The 17,541-nt window shown below is 30.5% G+C and overlaps 1 long non-coding RNA gene and 1 other non-coding gene across 3 annotated transcripts; one reads left to right on the top strand and one right to left on the bottom strand.

Annotated features, from left to right (window-relative positions):
* The first annotated feature begins 6,146 nt into the window (after nucleotides 1–6,146).
* LOC140894094 (small nucleolar RNA R71) lies at nucleotides 6,147–6,255 on the top strand. The gene has a single exon (XR_012153645.1). It is a non-coding gene; the product is annotated as a small nucleolar RNA R71 (small nucleolar RNA).
* A 2,850-nt stretch (nucleotides 6,256–9,105) lies between these two features.
* LOC140893375 (uncharacterized) lies at nucleotides 9,106–13,829 on the bottom strand. 2 transcript variants are annotated; one of them, XR_012153124.1, is made up of 9 exons: nucleotides 13,512–13,829; nucleotides 12,833–12,919; nucleotides 12,059–12,109; nucleotides 11,865–11,951; nucleotides 11,397–11,559; nucleotides 9,896–9,946; nucleotides 9,717–9,804; nucleotides 9,462–9,531; nucleotides 9,106–9,287 (listed from the first exon to the last, which is right to left on the bottom strand). It is a non-coding gene; the product is annotated as an uncharacterized lncRNA (long non-coding RNA). The 2 variants fall into 2 exon arrangements; XR_012153123.1 differs by having other exon boundaries at nucleotides 9,462–9,804.
* Between the last annotated feature and the right edge of the window lie 3,712 nt (nucleotides 13,830–17,541).

Here is a 17,541-nt window from a genome sequence, read left to right as displayed (position 1 = left end):
CAATTAATTCGTCTTCATTCGAAGCAAAGATGAGCATCCTTCGTGAATTTTCTGAAATGAAATTTTGTTCCACAGCTACATCAAGAAAAGTCAACAAACCATCATAATAGTTATTGATATTCAACAAGCCAACATGTTTGTTATGGATATTAGGTTGTGTCCAAGAAACAACATGAAAAATTTCTTCTAAAGTACCAAAGCCACCAGGTAAGGCAATTAAAGCATCAGAATTTTCTATCATTTTAGTTATCCTCTCGTACATTGATGAAAATTTCAACTCTTTCCCAACCGTAACACCTTTAATATTTCCTTTAGCTAAAGCTATAGGAATAATATCCAAAACTTGACTACCTCCAAGATGAGCTGCTGTTGAAATAGATCTCATTAACCCAATATTGCCTCCTCCGTATACCAAGTGAATTTTTCTCTCTTCTAAATTTTCTCCAAGATTAATTGTTGCATCAACAAATATTTCATTCTTTCTAGTATTAGAACCAAAAAAGACACAAATATTTTCAAATTTTTGAAGAAGATCCTGCCATGTTTTTTTTTTCAAAAATATAGAGAGAGTTGAGTGATTTTATAAGTGAAACAAGAAATATAACAGAAATAGGAATACAGCTGTGAACAGAATGATGAAAATAGTAAAAATAATAATATATAATAATAACATGCATGCGTATAAATAGTGATGTGATTGTGGCTCACGGTGTTCCTCTGGTTTACGTCCACAAACGGATTCAGTATTTATGAGTCGAGAGTTGGCTTACCATCCAATTTTCTTATAAATTGGAAAATAGGGTCTTTTTTAGTCAGATTCCCAAGACCATTACCATGCGCTTGGAATAGTTTCCATAAATGGAGAAGTTGACTTTGCACATCTCCACTAGAATGCGTCTCAAGAGTCAATGAGATATCATCTAATGACTCTTTACTCAACTCATTCTTAATGAAATCAATTTTAGCTTCTCTATTTGTGGAAACATATCACAAAGATCTGCATCGTCTATCACAAGTCCATCGGGTACATTTATGACAAACATCTAACCTCTTGGCCCTCCTTATCTTTGCATAGGTGCTTTTTCTTAGTCCAGAAATATTTCGAACAAGTAAGAATTTTGGAACTTCACCACCTAATCGAACCTTGGCTTCAATTATAAGACGAATGTCCTCCAGAATTCCTTTTTGCATAAGCATTCTCAATCTTTCACATCTGCCTTCATAAATCATTCTTAGAAATTTTTTAGAAATAGATGGAAAATATTTACCATGTTCTTTGATAGCTTCATCCATTTTGAAAATAAAGAAAAAATATTTTTCAATTATTTTGGGAAATTGAAATAAAATCGACTAAAATAAGTCACGGAGTACCGTTATCAGCCACTTAACCGGGAAGTGAACTCAATTTTGCAAAAATAAAATGAAAATATAAGTAACAATTAATTTAGATCATATAAAGGCATAAACTCATCATTAAGAATTTCATTTTCTAAAAATGGTATAAGTCTTAGTCCATTAACTTTAAACACATTATTATTTTTAGGATTTTCAACATCAACAGCACCATGAGGATAGACAAATTTAACAATAAATGGTCCAGACTATCGTGATCTAAGTTTTCCTGGTAACAAATGCAAGCGAGAATTATAAAGTAAAACTTTTTGTCCGATTTCAAAAGATTTCCTCATAATATTTTTATCATGAAAGGCTTTTGTTTTATCTTTATAAATCTTTGCATTTTCATATGCATCATTTCTTAATTCTTCTAGTTCATTTAATTGCAATTTTTTTAATTTAGATGCATCATCTAAATTAGTATTAAATGATTTAATTGCCCAATAAGCTTTATGTTCAATTTCAACAGGTAGATGAAAATGCTTTCCAAAAACTAATCTATATGGTGACATCCTCAATGATGTTTTAAATGCAGTTCTATATGTCCATAATGCATCACTTAATCTTAAAGACCAATCTTTTTGATTTGGATTGACTGTTTTTTCCAAAATTTGTTTTATTTCTTTATTTGCAAGTTTAACCTGACCATTCGTTTGAAGGTGATATGGAGTAGAAACTTTATGTGTAATACCATATTTTCTTAACAACGAAGAAAATGATTTATTAATAAAATGACTTCCCCCATCACTGATTATAGCTCTAGGTATTCCAAATCGACTAAAAATATTTTCTTTCAAAAATTTTATCACAACTTTATGATCATTAGTTCTACATGAAATTGCTTCAATCTATTTTGAAACATAATCGACAACCACTAAAGTATAAGTGAATCCAAAAGATAATGGAAATGGACCCATAAAATCTATTCCCCAACTGTCAAATATTTCAATAATCATGATTGGATTTAAAGGCATCATGTTTTGTTTTGAAATTGAACCAATTTTCTGACAATTTTCAAAAGATTTGCAAAATGAATGCGTATCTTTGAATAAAGAATGTCAATAAAATCCACATTAAAAGATTTTTGCAGCTGTTTTCTTTGACGAAAAATGACCTCCACATGCCTCAAAATGACAAAATTTAATGACATTACTTACCTCATTGTCGGGTATGCATCGTCGAAAAATTTGATCATGAAGACAATACTTGAACAAATAAGGATCATCCCAATAAAATTTTTTTACCTCTTCCAAGAACTTATTTTTATCTTGTGAACTCCAATGAGAAGGCATTTTATTTGTCACAAGAAAATTTACAATATTAGCAAACCAAGGCATAGTAGTAGCATAAAATAGTTGATCATCCGGAAAATTTTCATTTATTGGTATTTCGTTTTGAGATGATTCAGAAATTATTCTTCATAAATGATCGGCTACTACATTTTCTTTTCCTTTTCTATATTTTATTACAAGATCAAATTCTTGTACAACAAAATCAATCTTATTAATCTTGACTTAGCATCTTGTTTATTTGATAAATATTTTATGACAGAATGATCAGTAAAAACAATAGTGGTAGAACCAATTAAATAGGATCGAAATTTATCAAATGCAAACACTACTGAAAGTAATTCTTTTTCAGTTGTTGAATAATTGATTTGGGCACTATTTAAGGTTCTACTTGCATAGTAGATCACATAAGGTTTACCTTCTTTTTTTTGTCCTAACACGGCTTCTATAGCATAATCACTTGCATCACACATTAATTCAAATGGTAAAGACCAATCAGGAGGTTGTAAAATAGGTGATATAGTTAAAAGATTAATTATCTTTTTAAAAGTAGTTTCACATTCTTGAGTCCATTCAAATTGTGCATATTTTGCTAAAATATTTGAAATTGGTTTCTATATTATGCTAAAAAAATTTATAAATCTTCTATAAAATCCTGCATGACCCAAAAATAATCAAATTTCTTTGATCGTGTTTGGTGATGGTAAATTAGCAATAACATCAACCTTAGCTTTATCAACTTCAATTCCTTTTTCAGATATGACATGCCCTAACACAATTCCGGATTTAACCATGTAGTGACATTTTTCCCAATTTAAAACAAGATTTTTTTCTTCACATCTTTTTAAAACTTCTTCCAAATTTTTAAGACAGTTTTCAAATGAGTTTCCAAAAACAGTTATATCATCCATAAAAACTTTCACAAATTCTTCAATCATGTCACTAAAAATACTTAGCATGCATCTTTGAAATGTAGCTGGAGCATTACATAAACCAAATGACATTCTTTTAAAAGCAAAAGTTCTGAACGGACAAGTGAAAGTAGTTTTTTTTTTTATCTTCTAATGATATTGGTATTTGATAATATCCCGAATACCCATCAAGAAAACAATAATAAGAATTACCTGCCACTTTATCTAAAATTTGATCTAAAAATGGTAACGAAAAGTGATCTTTTCTAGTTGCATCATTTAATTTTCTATAATCAATGCACATACGCCAACTAGATGGAAACCTAGCTTGTAATAATTCCCCATTTTCATTTTTTATAACAATGACGCCTGATTTTTTGGTACTACTTGTGTTGGACTTACCCATTTTTTATCCGAGATTGGATAAATAATTCCGGTATCTAATAGTTTTAAGAATTCATTTTTAAAAACTTATTTCATGTGTGGATTTAATCTTCTTTGTGGTTGTTGATATGTTTTAGCATTTTCTTCCAAGTGAATTCTATGTGTGCAGATTAAAGGATTTATACCTTTTATATCTTGCAAAGTCCATCCAATTGCATTTTTTTGTTTTTTAAGTAATATTATTAAATTTTCTTCTTGTTTTGGTAAGAGGTTAGAAGATATTACAATAGGATATGTTTGATTTTCACCAAGAAAAGCATATTTTAGTTCTATTGGTAAAGGTTTTAATTCAAGTTTTGAATGATCATCTTCTTTTACTTCTTCAAGTTCATTAATTTCTTCAAATAACTTTGATTTAAAAACACTTTCCACTAAAAAAACTTCAGATTTTTGATTTAAGTTTTCTTGGTGTATATTTTCTTCAAAGATTGTTTCTATTGCATTATCATCTTCATCTTGATTAATACTTGGTTGTTTACATAAATTGAACACATTAAGTTCTAAAATCATATTTCCAAAAGAAAATTTCATTATTCCATTTTGACAATTAATTAAAGCATTTGAAGTTGCTAGATATATACGTCCTAATATTACTGGAATTTCATTATGCACTTCTATTGGTTGTGTATCCAAGACAATAAATTCCACATGATATATGAATTTATCGACTTGAACAAACACATCTTCTACAATACCTCTAGGTATTTTGATTGACATATCGGCTAGTAAAAGAGTAACAGATGTAGGTTTTAAATCTCCCAACTTAAGTTTTTCATAAACTAAATAAGGAAGTAAATTCACACTTACTCCCAAATCTAACAAAGCTTTTTTAATTTTATTTTTTTTCCAATAATACATAAAATTGTTGGATAACCAGGATCTTTATATTTCAAGGTAGAATTATTTTTAATAATAGAACTTAGTTGCTCCGTTAATAATGCTTTCTTCTTTACATGCAATTGTATTTTCACAGTACATAAATCTTTTAAAAATTTTGCATAAGAAGGTACTTGTTTAATAGCATCTAATAATGGAATATTTATTTTTACTTGTTTAAAAACTTCATAAATATCAAAATAATTTTTTTTGTTTTTTGTTATTTACTAATGCATGTGGAAAAGGAAGATGTTTATATGACTCGCTCATTATTTCAGATAATTTATCATCAATTTTCTAATTTTTAGGACTCAAAGCATCATCTTTCTCAAAAGTATCAGGATTTGAATCCTTACTCTTTGAGTTTAATTGATCTTTGTTTTCATCACTATATGGAAAATTAAATATTTTTCCACTTCTAAGAGTAATAACAGATTTACTTGATCAAATTTATCTTGATTTTGATTTTTAGGATTAGGTTGTGGTTGAGATGGAAATTTTCCTTTTTCATGAATATTAAGTGCAATGCAAATTTTGCAAGAGTTTCTTTTAAATCATTCATAGATTGAATGTTTTGAATATTGATAGACTCTTGCTTTTAAATGTATGCATGAATTTTATCTTCAAAATGTTTTCTTGGAGGTGGAATATAAGGAGCATAACCTTGATGATTTTGGTTATTTTGAAAAGGTTGTTGTGAAGGTTGTGCATTATATTATCGTTCCTCCAACTAAAATTAGGATGATTTCTCCAACGAGGATTATATGTTTGTGAAAAAGGATCTAATGTTGGTTTTTTAAAATTGTTAACATAATTGGCTTGTTCATGGAGACATTCTTTAAATGAAGGCAAAGTTGGACAATTGTTTGCAAGATGATCATGTGTGTCACATATATGTCAAAAAATTTCTTGAACACTTTTTAATTGATCACTCCTTTTCATTTCTAATGACTCGATTTTTCTTGCTAAAGATGCAAGTGTAGCTTGAATATCTACATCATCTTTAAGATGATAAATACCAACCCCATTTATTGAATTATTGGTTTTACTTGGTGGTTCAATTGAGCCTATATTATCCCAATTTTGAAAATTTTCTGCTAATGACTCCAAATATTTCATAGCTTCATTTGGGTTTTTATCTTCAAAAGTTCCATTACACATGAATTCTATTATTTGCCTATCTTTAGGTATTAAACCTTCATAAAAAGGAGAAACTATCCTTCATATTTCAAAACCATGATGTGGGCATGTATTAAGTAACTCTTTATATCTATCCCAACATTAATAAAATGTTTCCCCTTGTTTTTGAGAAAAAGTTGTAATTTGTCTTTTAAAAGATTTTGTTCTATGGGAAGGAAAAAAACTTTTTAAGAAATTGTTGTTGCATTTCTTCCCATGATCTTATTGAACTTGATCTCAAATTTTGCAACCATGTTTTAGCTTTATCTTTTAAAGATAAAGGGAAAAGCTTTAATCGAACAATATCCATGCTACAATTTTGATCATTATAAGTGTTGCAAACCTCCTCAAATTCTCTTAAATGCAAATATGGATTTTCAGAATCTGATCCATGAAAATTTGATAAAAGTTGAATGATTTGTGGCTTAAAATTGAAATTAGACGCATCAGGAGGAAAAACTAAAGAAGATGGTGTACTAGTTCTTATTGGATTCATATGGTGCCCAAGTGTTCTTGGTTGTTCATGTTCTTGATTATTATTATTATCATCTTGATTATTAGAATTATCCTCCATGTTTAAAATATTTTTAGATACTCGAATAAGTCTACCACTTTGTTTACGACTTCAAACAATCATACAATTAAAAACAACATACTATTTACATAAAAGACATAACTAACAAAAATTAAACTTAATTTATACCTCCCCGGCAACGGCGCCAAAAACTTTCTACAACTTAAATTGTAATTCACCCAAGTGTAGGTTGTCTGCAAGTAATATACTCGTGAGTACGAGTTCGATCCACGGAGAGGATGTTTTAAGTTTAATTTTAGAAATGATATATTATAGATGGAAATATAAAACTTCAAATACACAAATTATAAAATTTTCAAGGCTTCAAAGGTTCATTGTTGATTTATTTAAGATTGCATAAAAAAAATAAATAAAAGAAACTAATATAAGAATAAACATAAAAAAACAATTAAATATTTAAACAAATATATCATATAATATAGTTCCCACTATACTAATATCAGATTAACCGATATTTAATACATGGTACCCATAATATATATATATATATATATATATATATATAAATGCATAAATATAAATTGACATAAAAGAAAATGTTAGATCAAATCACAATATTTCATTTAGATCAACCGTCAGAGCCACACTATCGTCTAAATAAAATATATGACTTTTTTATGTTAGATGCGAGAAAGTAAATGTTAGTTGCGAAAAAGTAAATGTTTGTTCAAATCACAATATATTATTTAGAACAACCAACAGAGCCATGCTATTGTCTAAATAATATATATGACTTTATTATAAATTGATAGATATATTTATAGTATATAATTATTGTAGTATTTATTGTATCATATTAGACACCAAATCAAGATAACCACATTTAAGGTACCAAGTATTTGATGTAAATAGATAACAATAAATCATCCAAATTATACATATAAATAAAGATCAATTAGTAAAACAAAATAAAAATAGAAAAGGGAAGAATATACAAAATATAAACAATCTTACATGATCAACAATAAAACCTTTTCACTTTGACATAAAAATATTTAGCTTGCCATGAACATAAGATTCAAGAGTAAGGATAAAAGAAATTTCATACTTAAACTTGGAGAAATATGCAAACTCAAACTCTAATTCTTACACACAACATTTATTTTACAAGTGAGAAATTTCTCTACACTTTTGCACACTTCAAAGATTATCAACACATCTATTTATAGGCCAAATGAGAGCAAGAGTCCAAGACTCATTAAATGTGAAATAGTAAAGTTGGTGGTTGCTTGTGTCCTTGATTGTCAATACCATGGCGCAACATTATTTGGCATGTTTGATGCCTTAAATCACCAATTCAGCCTTTGCACTCAACATAGAACACATAGAAAATTTTGTGCAAATGTGTCTGAACATATGATTTACCTTTTTTGGAAAAAAGGTGAATTCTTTATGATATTTTACTCTAAGCTAGTCATAGTAAAAGTAAATTTGTCTCTATTTTGATGTTAGATAATTTTGATAATCTTAATGAGGTTTTTGGAATTTCTTGTCTTCTACAAAGTTGAAGATGCCTCTTTTGTGATTATAACGATTTGAGATTACTCCAATATGACCTCTGTAGCTTGAGTTATTTTATTTTTACCAAACCTGCGCAAACTGTGAAATACAACATTTTTAGTAAAACATTTTAAATATAAACACATAACACTAAAATAATATAATATCATAATTATAATAAAACTTTAATTTTAAAACACAACTTTTAATATATAAATAATTACAAATTTTAAGTTTCATCACATATCATAAAGTTTATCCACCTGTATTGTTATTTGTTTAGAACCATCACTACAAGAAAAAAGGGAAACGACAACGGATTATATGGATATAATCCGTTGTTGTAGGGGTCAAAAAACCATTGTACTTTTCGGTGTTGTCGAAAATATAACATAAAACAACGGATTATATCCGTTGTGAATTCCAACATATGACAACGGATATGCAACAGTAAATATATGTTGTCGTACACACTATTTGACCACGGTTTATAACTGTTGTCTTAAGTTGCCTTTTACTACAGTTATAAACCGTTGTCTATGTTGGCATACGACAATAGATTTGCAACAGTTTATATCCATTGTCGTATGTTGACGTTATTCAACCACATTTTAAAACCGATTTCATATGTAGATGTATGACAACAGTTTAAATCTGTTGTCTTTTGAGACTTACGACAACAATTTTGCAACAGGTTAAATCCGTTGTCGTTTCTTAAACAAAAATAAAAAAAAAATTAATATACAAATTTTTAATATTATAAATCAATCAAAATTTAAAATTTTTAAAATAAAATTTAATATACAATTTTCCAGTATTACAAAACATCGTATCAAAGCAACAAACTTTACAAGAGAATCCTGAAACTTCGAAGGTCATTCTTTGCTAAACACAAGACACTTCACCTTAAAAACATCGAAAAGATTTCTTAGGAATCTGCTTGGTTTCACGGTATGCATGTATTAGCTGCCTTCGTTGCCTTGAATATCTCATCTTTATGTGTAGCTTCAACCGTGTCTTCTCTTTTGCCTGCTTGTGTATTAGTGCCACCTTGTTTTTCACACTTTCTGCATAATATTCCTTCTTCTCTAGTTTTTCCTGTAGATTACAAGCCTGACTCAACATTTGATATTTATAACTTTCAAACATTGTTCAGGATTTCATGTAAACCAAAAGTGATGATCATGAAAAGCTTTATAGCCAAAATATTTACATTAGAACACTCGTGAATTTGAAGATGCAAACAAGCAAATCGAAGTTGAATGTTTTTACCTCAATTTTTCTTAATTGGGCGTCAAAGATGCCTTCTTGGTGTTCTCCCATGAAGCTATATTTCTGCTACCTTGTTATCACAATCTCAAACAGTTCCAAGTAAATTCATACAAAAAATATTTACATAAATCTCTCAAAGTCAATAATTCACCCCATAGGAATCCATTCATCCCCACATTTCATATCTAAAACACGAGTTCTTACAATTGTTCACAAGTAATTTAGAAGTGATATCCGGAGAAATCAGAGCCTTACTTGTTCTCCACTTTGCTTTTTTAATTTTCCTCCCAAGCCTTGATGTACGACAACTTCTAGTCACCTTCGAATTTCGCAAGAGCAATATCTGCAAAATATTTCAAATACGAGTCATTCCCATTTTCATCTACAAAAATTCACTTGCTCCTTCAATAAATCAATCATGACCATGTACACACCTCTATCAAGGAATCCTTTCGAGCTTTTCTTTGCAATAGGTTCTGGAACATCTGCACCCAAATTCGGACACAAAGTCCCACATTAAATCTAAACACAATCCATAAAAATTTCACATGTAACTTTTCAAATCATTCATGTCAGAATATAATTTACCAACTCCAACTTTTTAGTTTATAAGATTAAACGTGATACATAACAATACAAGATTTTTAACAAGAAACAGTGGATGAACCAGATCCAACAAATTGTAACTCAATCTGCCATCTTTGAGTATGCAAAGCGGGAAAATAAACTAAACATGGGGGAAAAACCAGTTGCACACAAGATATTGAAACCAAATTTACATGAAGTTTAAGCCAAACTATACGATCTATTTTCAAGTATTAAAGCTATTTAGAATTTAAAACGCATGAAAATCCCGATGTAAAAGGAAGCAAAAGTCAAAACTTAATATTTCAATTCATTACACCCATTAGCACTTCTCGAATAAAAAGCATAAATTCCAAATCAAGAGGACCTCAAATAATGAGTAATGGACCTCAAATACAGTAGGAGAGGAAGAAACACGATGAGAAGAAAAGGGAAGCAGAAGATAAGTATGGAAACAAGAAAATGAGTGTTGTAAAATTGAACAAGTAGCATCTTTGTTTCTTTTTTTGCTCGGTGAGGATTATCAATATGCACAATCTGCAGGTATATGCATCCACTTGGTAGTTTTCGATTCCCTATTTTGTGAAATATATATATATATATATATCAAGTATCAAATCAGCTTGTGCTAAATGTGGCTTTTTGAGTTCTGTAAAATTTCCACATGTAAAGATGCAAAAAACTCACTTTTGCAGCAGTATGCTCATGCATAATTTCTCCAATTTTTTATACATTAAGGATAGTTTTCTGTCATGCTTTCTTTCGAACTAAATAAACAACAATCGTAGATAGTTTACAAAAACATGTATTGGCTAAAATTATTAATTGGTAACTTGGAAATTATACAATGTCCTTGTTTATTATGCTTAATTAAATGCATCTAGCTATTAAATATTAATCACTCGTGAGAACGGTGAAGTGGAGAAACTACAGTGGAGCAACATTTGTATCCATTACAGTATGCTCCAGCCTTTTTGTTTGACGCAACTTGTAAAGAAAAACCAACAACATGCCACCTTAATTGTTATAAAATGGAGATAGACACAAGTTCACGTGGGGACGTGATGAATCTGAATCTGAATCTGAATTAGTGGGCTTCCAAGTTTGGTGAAAATGACATTATGCTTTGTTATACCATACGACGACAACAACGATAACGAAAAACGGACAATATTGAAACATACCCTTATGAAGGGATTTCACTACAATAACCATATTTTAACTCCAACCTTTGAACAGTTTGCATGTTGTGCTTAAAGTAAACTTGCCTTCTGGTGGCATATGTTAAATGAGATTAGACCAAATATAGATAAAAACCGAATTTTCTTTCGGATAAATAAAGAAACTAACCTCGGTTCAAAAACTATTTCTTTCTGCAAAACAGTAGCAGAAATTTGACACAAGAATGCTACAAGAAGTTAGGGATGAAGCTAAAAACAAACTGATCCGATTGGATCTCACTTTCTACAGCTATAAAATAAGCTTTCCGGGACACAGCCTGTATTGCACCAATCTGCCATGAAAGCACAAGAACAAAAATATTACATAAAAGCATATGAAAACGCTATTATATCAACATTGTGTCCCATAGTAATTACACTACAAGAAAAACCAAAACAAGAGCTACAAAAAAGGGAAACAAGTAGAGGACTGCTAGCTAGGGAAAATATGTTTCTATGAACCTATAATTATGTGTATTTATTGGAATTATATTCAGCACATCCATCGAGGCAAAGAACAACCAAAACAAAAGCTAAAAAGAGGAAATAATGAGAGAAAAACATTAAAATAAAAAATATAACAAGTGATGTAGAAAACCTATATCTTGATCATTTTGGAGAGTTTAAATGGTAGTGTCGTGCATATGCTTTTTAACAGAGATCTTTGCTGCTTGATCCGCCATATCTGCAATTATTGGCAGTGTTAATCAAATAAAAAATAAGTTTAAATTCGATAGCAATGAAACGAATAATATTTAAAAATTCAATTGAATCAACAAATAAGGGAAATACCATTCATTTGAGAACGAAATCTTCATATAGTGTAATAACACCTCCATTTTGCTGCAGTAAACATACAAAAAATAAAATGACATTCCATTCATTCATTCATCTCCAAAGGCAGTGATATATATAAAATCAAAATTGATACAATCAATTTGGACATATTTCAATTCTGAACCAATGTCATCGTCTCTAGAATCCATCTCCTAGTGGCAAAATGCAGTAAAAAACCTATTCCTTCAAGAGCAATCCTCTGTACTTTTTTTCTTTAACAGAATCTCCTTGTTCCAAAGCCCAATGAAAAATGTCTCTGCTTCTAAACTTCCAAGTCATTTATTCTTTATCCCTTGTCTAAAGATATATTTCCAGGAAGATAAATGATGTTTGCAAATGGTAAAGACAAAAGTGTCAGAAACAGAGAAGCATCAATCTTTGAGGAAGGAAGCAAATTGAACAATTGTATTTATGTTTATTCAGGAGATCATAGATTCATAGCCAAGAATATACAGTTACAAGTTCTCCACGGCAAATGCAAGAAATAGTGAGAATTTGCGAATTTCATAAAACAATAACTTAGGTATAAGAAAGGAAACTCAAATATACACTTTCTCATTTATTAATTTCACAAGTTCTGTATACAAAAACATGATTTCTAATTAAATACTCTAAAAAAATTTAAACAACGTCATTCATATAAACCATTTCTCATTGAAGCAAAATTCGATTAAACACAAGAAATAATTTATTGAAAATAAAATCTTTTAGCGTTGCGACTGAACTTACTTAATCGTTTGAATTCGAACTACTGGATTGCTGTAAAGTAAGAGCTGGAGCTTGAACCACTTTTCGGTTGATGCATATCACATTAATCTATGGAGGAAACAAAAACCGGTATCAGCCAAACAAATATCAAAATCAGCAGATAAATATAGTATTGACAACGATAGGAAAAATTCCAAGAAACAGTAAAGCAGGTAGCATCCGAGTACGTGATAAGCACACACATGATCAAGAAACAACCATTATTATTTAAAGGATAAAGATCTGCTTACCATTTTATGATACACAATTAAGCAAGAAAGTATAACTACATAAATTAGGTGACAGATGTGTACCGCTTTGATACATAGCAATAAACATAGTACTTAATTTCAATTCCCAGAGATTTACTATAGCAGCTATCAAGACACAAACTCAATAGATTTAGTATATTCTAATATTCTGGAGGTATCGGAAAGTTTTTTTTGCTTCACTTCCAACTGTCCTAACTCCACTCCCTCCATTTCAATCCCACAATAAGTAATATCAACAATATGCAAGTTCTTACAGATCCTAACAATCTACATGATGCGAGCATCAGAGTTTGCTCCTTATCAACCATCATTTCATTAAAAGACTGGAAGATCATAATTAATTAATAAAAATTTATCTCTAAAAGTTTCATAGTATGAACTTACGGTACCTTCAGATGTACAACTCTTCGTGCAGGACAACACAAGAAAGAACGGTAAATACAATGGTACCCAAAGGAATGAACATGGCAAAAAACAGAGGACCTCTCCTTGAAATGCACCAGGCACCCAGAAAGCTGGGAAAATGAGATGTAAATTACCCATCACTTTCTTATTGTTTCCGTCGGAGTTAGAGCAGCGGGGGCGGCAGCGACTCACCGGAATATTTCCAAACACGGCTGAAACGAGCTAAAAAGAATGGAATGTTTCAGAATGTATACTTCCTTTGTCGGTATGATACATCAGACAGACCTTTGAAAGCACATCCTGATCACGCAAGGGCAGAAAGAGATAGCTGCACATCATGAAAAAACAGTAAGGGTGCCAACTTCAAAGGATTCATTAGCAAGATAGTAAGTCGAAAGCAGAAAATTGTGTTGGTCAAATCCATTTACTAAATCCAGTAGACAACAATTAGTACGGTGACATAAACTATCAAAAAGTCAATGAAGCAGATGCCAAGTAAAAAAGAATTCAGTGTGGACCAAAGGATGACATACTTGATCCAACATCAGCAATTGCCAAAATGCATATCAAATAAACAGGTTGCTTTTCATGGCTGAAAATCGTAAGCAATGTATATAAGAAAAACTAAGAATAAATAAAAGAAAACAACAACAAATGAATATAAGACCTTTCCAAAAGCTGCAACTTTTGGTTTGGTTTATTCTCGTTAATTAACAAGAAAAAGATGTCCATATCTCCTCCAAGTTCACAGATTTCAGAAGGTTCAAATCTCTTCGAACCTACTCATTAAAAAAATAACAAAAGACTTTACTTGACAATTACACACAAAAAAAGAAAGAAAACGTAAATCGGCATATATAAATGCATACACAACATATGAGCAGACAAAATTGATTCAATTGTAAGTAAATAAAAAGATTTATTGGCCTAGAGAAAGATTCAAAACTCGACCTGTGGAGCAGTGACAGGCAGAGGAAAAGCGGAGGCCATGGAGAAAAACCCAGATTCAAAAGAAAAACCCCAAATTTAAAGCGACATGGCAGCTTCGATTCAAGCTATAAACTCATGATTCAAGTCACAATTGGAGTTGTTAACTCTTGGGCTAGCTGAAAGGAGGTCGGACAACCTGTTTTCGGCGATGATCGACGACTAGGATGCCGGATCTGTGCAGGGTTGAAGGGGCGACGCATAGAGGCTAGGGCTTGGGTTTCCCTTTTCTTTCTTTTTTTTTTCATTCCTCCGTTAAGACTTAAGCATACGTGTGTGTATATGTATGTTTAAAAAAATGTAAAGACAACGGTTTAACAAAAGTGTTGTCTTATACTACATAAAACAATAGAAAAAGATGACAGTTAAAAAAAACTCTTGTCGTAGAGATCCAAAAAAATGCACATATACAACGGTTTTAAAAACCGTTGTCGTAGACCTCCAAAAACACGCACATAGACAACGGTTAATTAAAACGGTTGTCGTAGGCCATAAAAAACCCGCTCATATACAACGATTTTAAAACACCGTTGTCTTTAACACATATAAGACAATGGTTTTTTATAAACCGTTGTCGTTTTTAATTAAAATATGACCAACAACAACGGTTTTTGTAAAAACTGTTGTTAAAGACCAAAAGCAACAGTTTGTGTATAAAACTGTTGTTTTTTTAGTGTGGTTAATTAACATATTTGTTGTAATGTGCATGGACATCATGGAACCATGGATCTTCATCGGTTGTTTGACTAAAAATCAAGTAATTTGAAATTGCAAGATTGCAGAGGAGTTAAAGTTTTCAAGTAATTAAATTGTTTATGGTTTCATAGAATTTATGAAAAATCAAGTATCTTAAAAAATAAAATATATAACATAGATATAATATATTATATTAATATATTATACTGCACACGCAACTCGTGTGCTTGGTCGTTAGTATATGTAAAGGGAGAGGATAATATTATTGTAAATTGGTGAAGCCTTTTTTAAATCCCAAAATTACCTTTCACCATCTAAATTTGGCTTTACTTTTCTTTAAAAAAAACCTTAAATTTTATTTTATTTTAGCATTTATTTTAAATTTTAAAAACAAAATGTATTATATTTCATTAAATTAAATTCCCCACATCTCATACATCCACCTATGGAATATTAAGACAGTTTTTTTTTTTTCTGTGATCTTTTATTTTTATAATAATATGATTTTAAAGAAAATTAATTATCTCCTTTTGCTAAAAACAAATTTTAGGCATAAACACGCATGTCGTGCATAAAATCTCTAGCACGGCCACTGGTATCTCTTAAATATTTATATTATTTATTGATTATTTTTTAAGAGTTATTTTCACCAAACTCCCTGTGAAATATTGAAAATACGCAGTTGTAGCTTTCTTGTGAAAATTTAATAGGCACCTAATCCTTTAATTATTCAAAATATTTGCACATGTGCCCCATACACACTCATGTTCAAAATAGTTGGCATTTTACCAAATTACCCTTGTTTATTATTTAATTTATTATTTTAATTTATATACAGATTAAATAATGTTTTAGTAGTCTAGGTATCTCCTCATTGTCTTCACTCTTTGTACTTCGTTCTCTTCCTTCTCTGCCCTAACTTTAAAATCCAAAACTCTTACACCCAAAAAACAAGGAGAAATCGATACGTGAGAGATAAATCTCTATTTTATTATGATTTTTGTTTGTTCTCCATTTCCAGCACAAGGTAGTAATCCATTTCTCTCTGCTTTGTTTCCTACCTCGATTCTGAACAATTTGGATACACGTCGCAGATTACATGTCATTGAATTGTTGAGGTTTTATGGCATTGTTTTCGGTTAAATTTGAGAACGGTAATGATTTTCATTACATTTTTTTTTAGACCATAAAATATAAAGGTATTTTCTCAGCCCAATATAAAAGTTCCTTCGACCCAGTTCCTGAAATTGTACAGCCCAACCAGTTTAGCCCATTAAGGAAGTGGAAGTTTAAGCCTCATTTTTTGGCGGCATAGTGAGATTGAAAGCATGGAGTAAAGACTAAGTCAAAATTGAATAATGGCATAGTGAGAGAGAGATGTGGCCCATGATGAGAGGTTGGAGTAGTGGAAAGTTACCCAAGCATGCAAGAAAAATAGATGGCAGCCACAATTCAATCGGGACACACAATCAACACACAAAAGTTTCAAGCTCCAAAATCTCTGATTTTACAGCATATTTCTGTAAAATTTTCAAAATTTTCAAAATATTTCTACTTATTTCCAGAAATTGTAATGCACATTTCCAGCAACTGTCGTTGGATCCTCGTAGTGTCCAGTAGCATTTTTTTTTTCTGTTTTGATGGCAAACATTGATCACTTTCAAGTTTGTAGTAACAAAGTCAATATTTTGATTGTTATTAGGATTTTTTCTTCATAATTTCTTCTGTTCTTTGGCATATAACCGGTGGAATTGAGACCGACGATGAAACCGGGGCTCACATTTCGTTTGGTTTAAAATTTACATTTATTCCATTTTTATTCTCATAAATTTTGGCACGATCGTGCTTAGAACGCCCGTAACACACCCACTCGAGTCATTTTTGTGTGCAAACAATTTTATTTACTCAACTTACTCTGTGATGTTCTATTTTCTTCCAAAATTTTGATTCTTCTTGAGTTGAGTTGCATATGGGTCACATGAACTTTGATTAAAAATTATTTGCCTAATCAAATACTTTTTCATTTTAATATCCCACCAATGGTTGTCAGATATGAGAATGATGCACCCCAGCTTTAGCATTATGATCCAGAAGAAGAAACTAATGAACAACAGCTTGGTACAATTTTTGTAAAAGTTCAATAAAAAACTAATGTAGATGATTTCTCTTGGGATGATATAGATCAAGGTGGATTAAGTGATCGTATTGATTTTGATGACTCCTCTGATCAAGATTAAAAAAAAAATCAAAAGAATCAGAAGATGAAGAAGAATCTGCAGGTTCTATTATTCCAAGTGATTTTTTAGTGGATGATGATAATGTGATGGGTGA

The sequence above is a fragment of the Henckelia pumila genome, chromosome 3 (genome assembly GCF_033568475.1).
Source record: "Henckelia pumila isolate YLH828 chromosome 3, ASM3356847v2, whole genome shotgun sequence".
Taxonomy (NCBI): domain Eukaryota; kingdom Viridiplantae; phylum Streptophyta; class Magnoliopsida; order Lamiales; family Gesneriaceae; genus Henckelia; species Henckelia pumila.
Note: the sequence above shows the minus strand (reverse complement) of the source record. Positions and strands in the feature narration are given on the sequence as shown.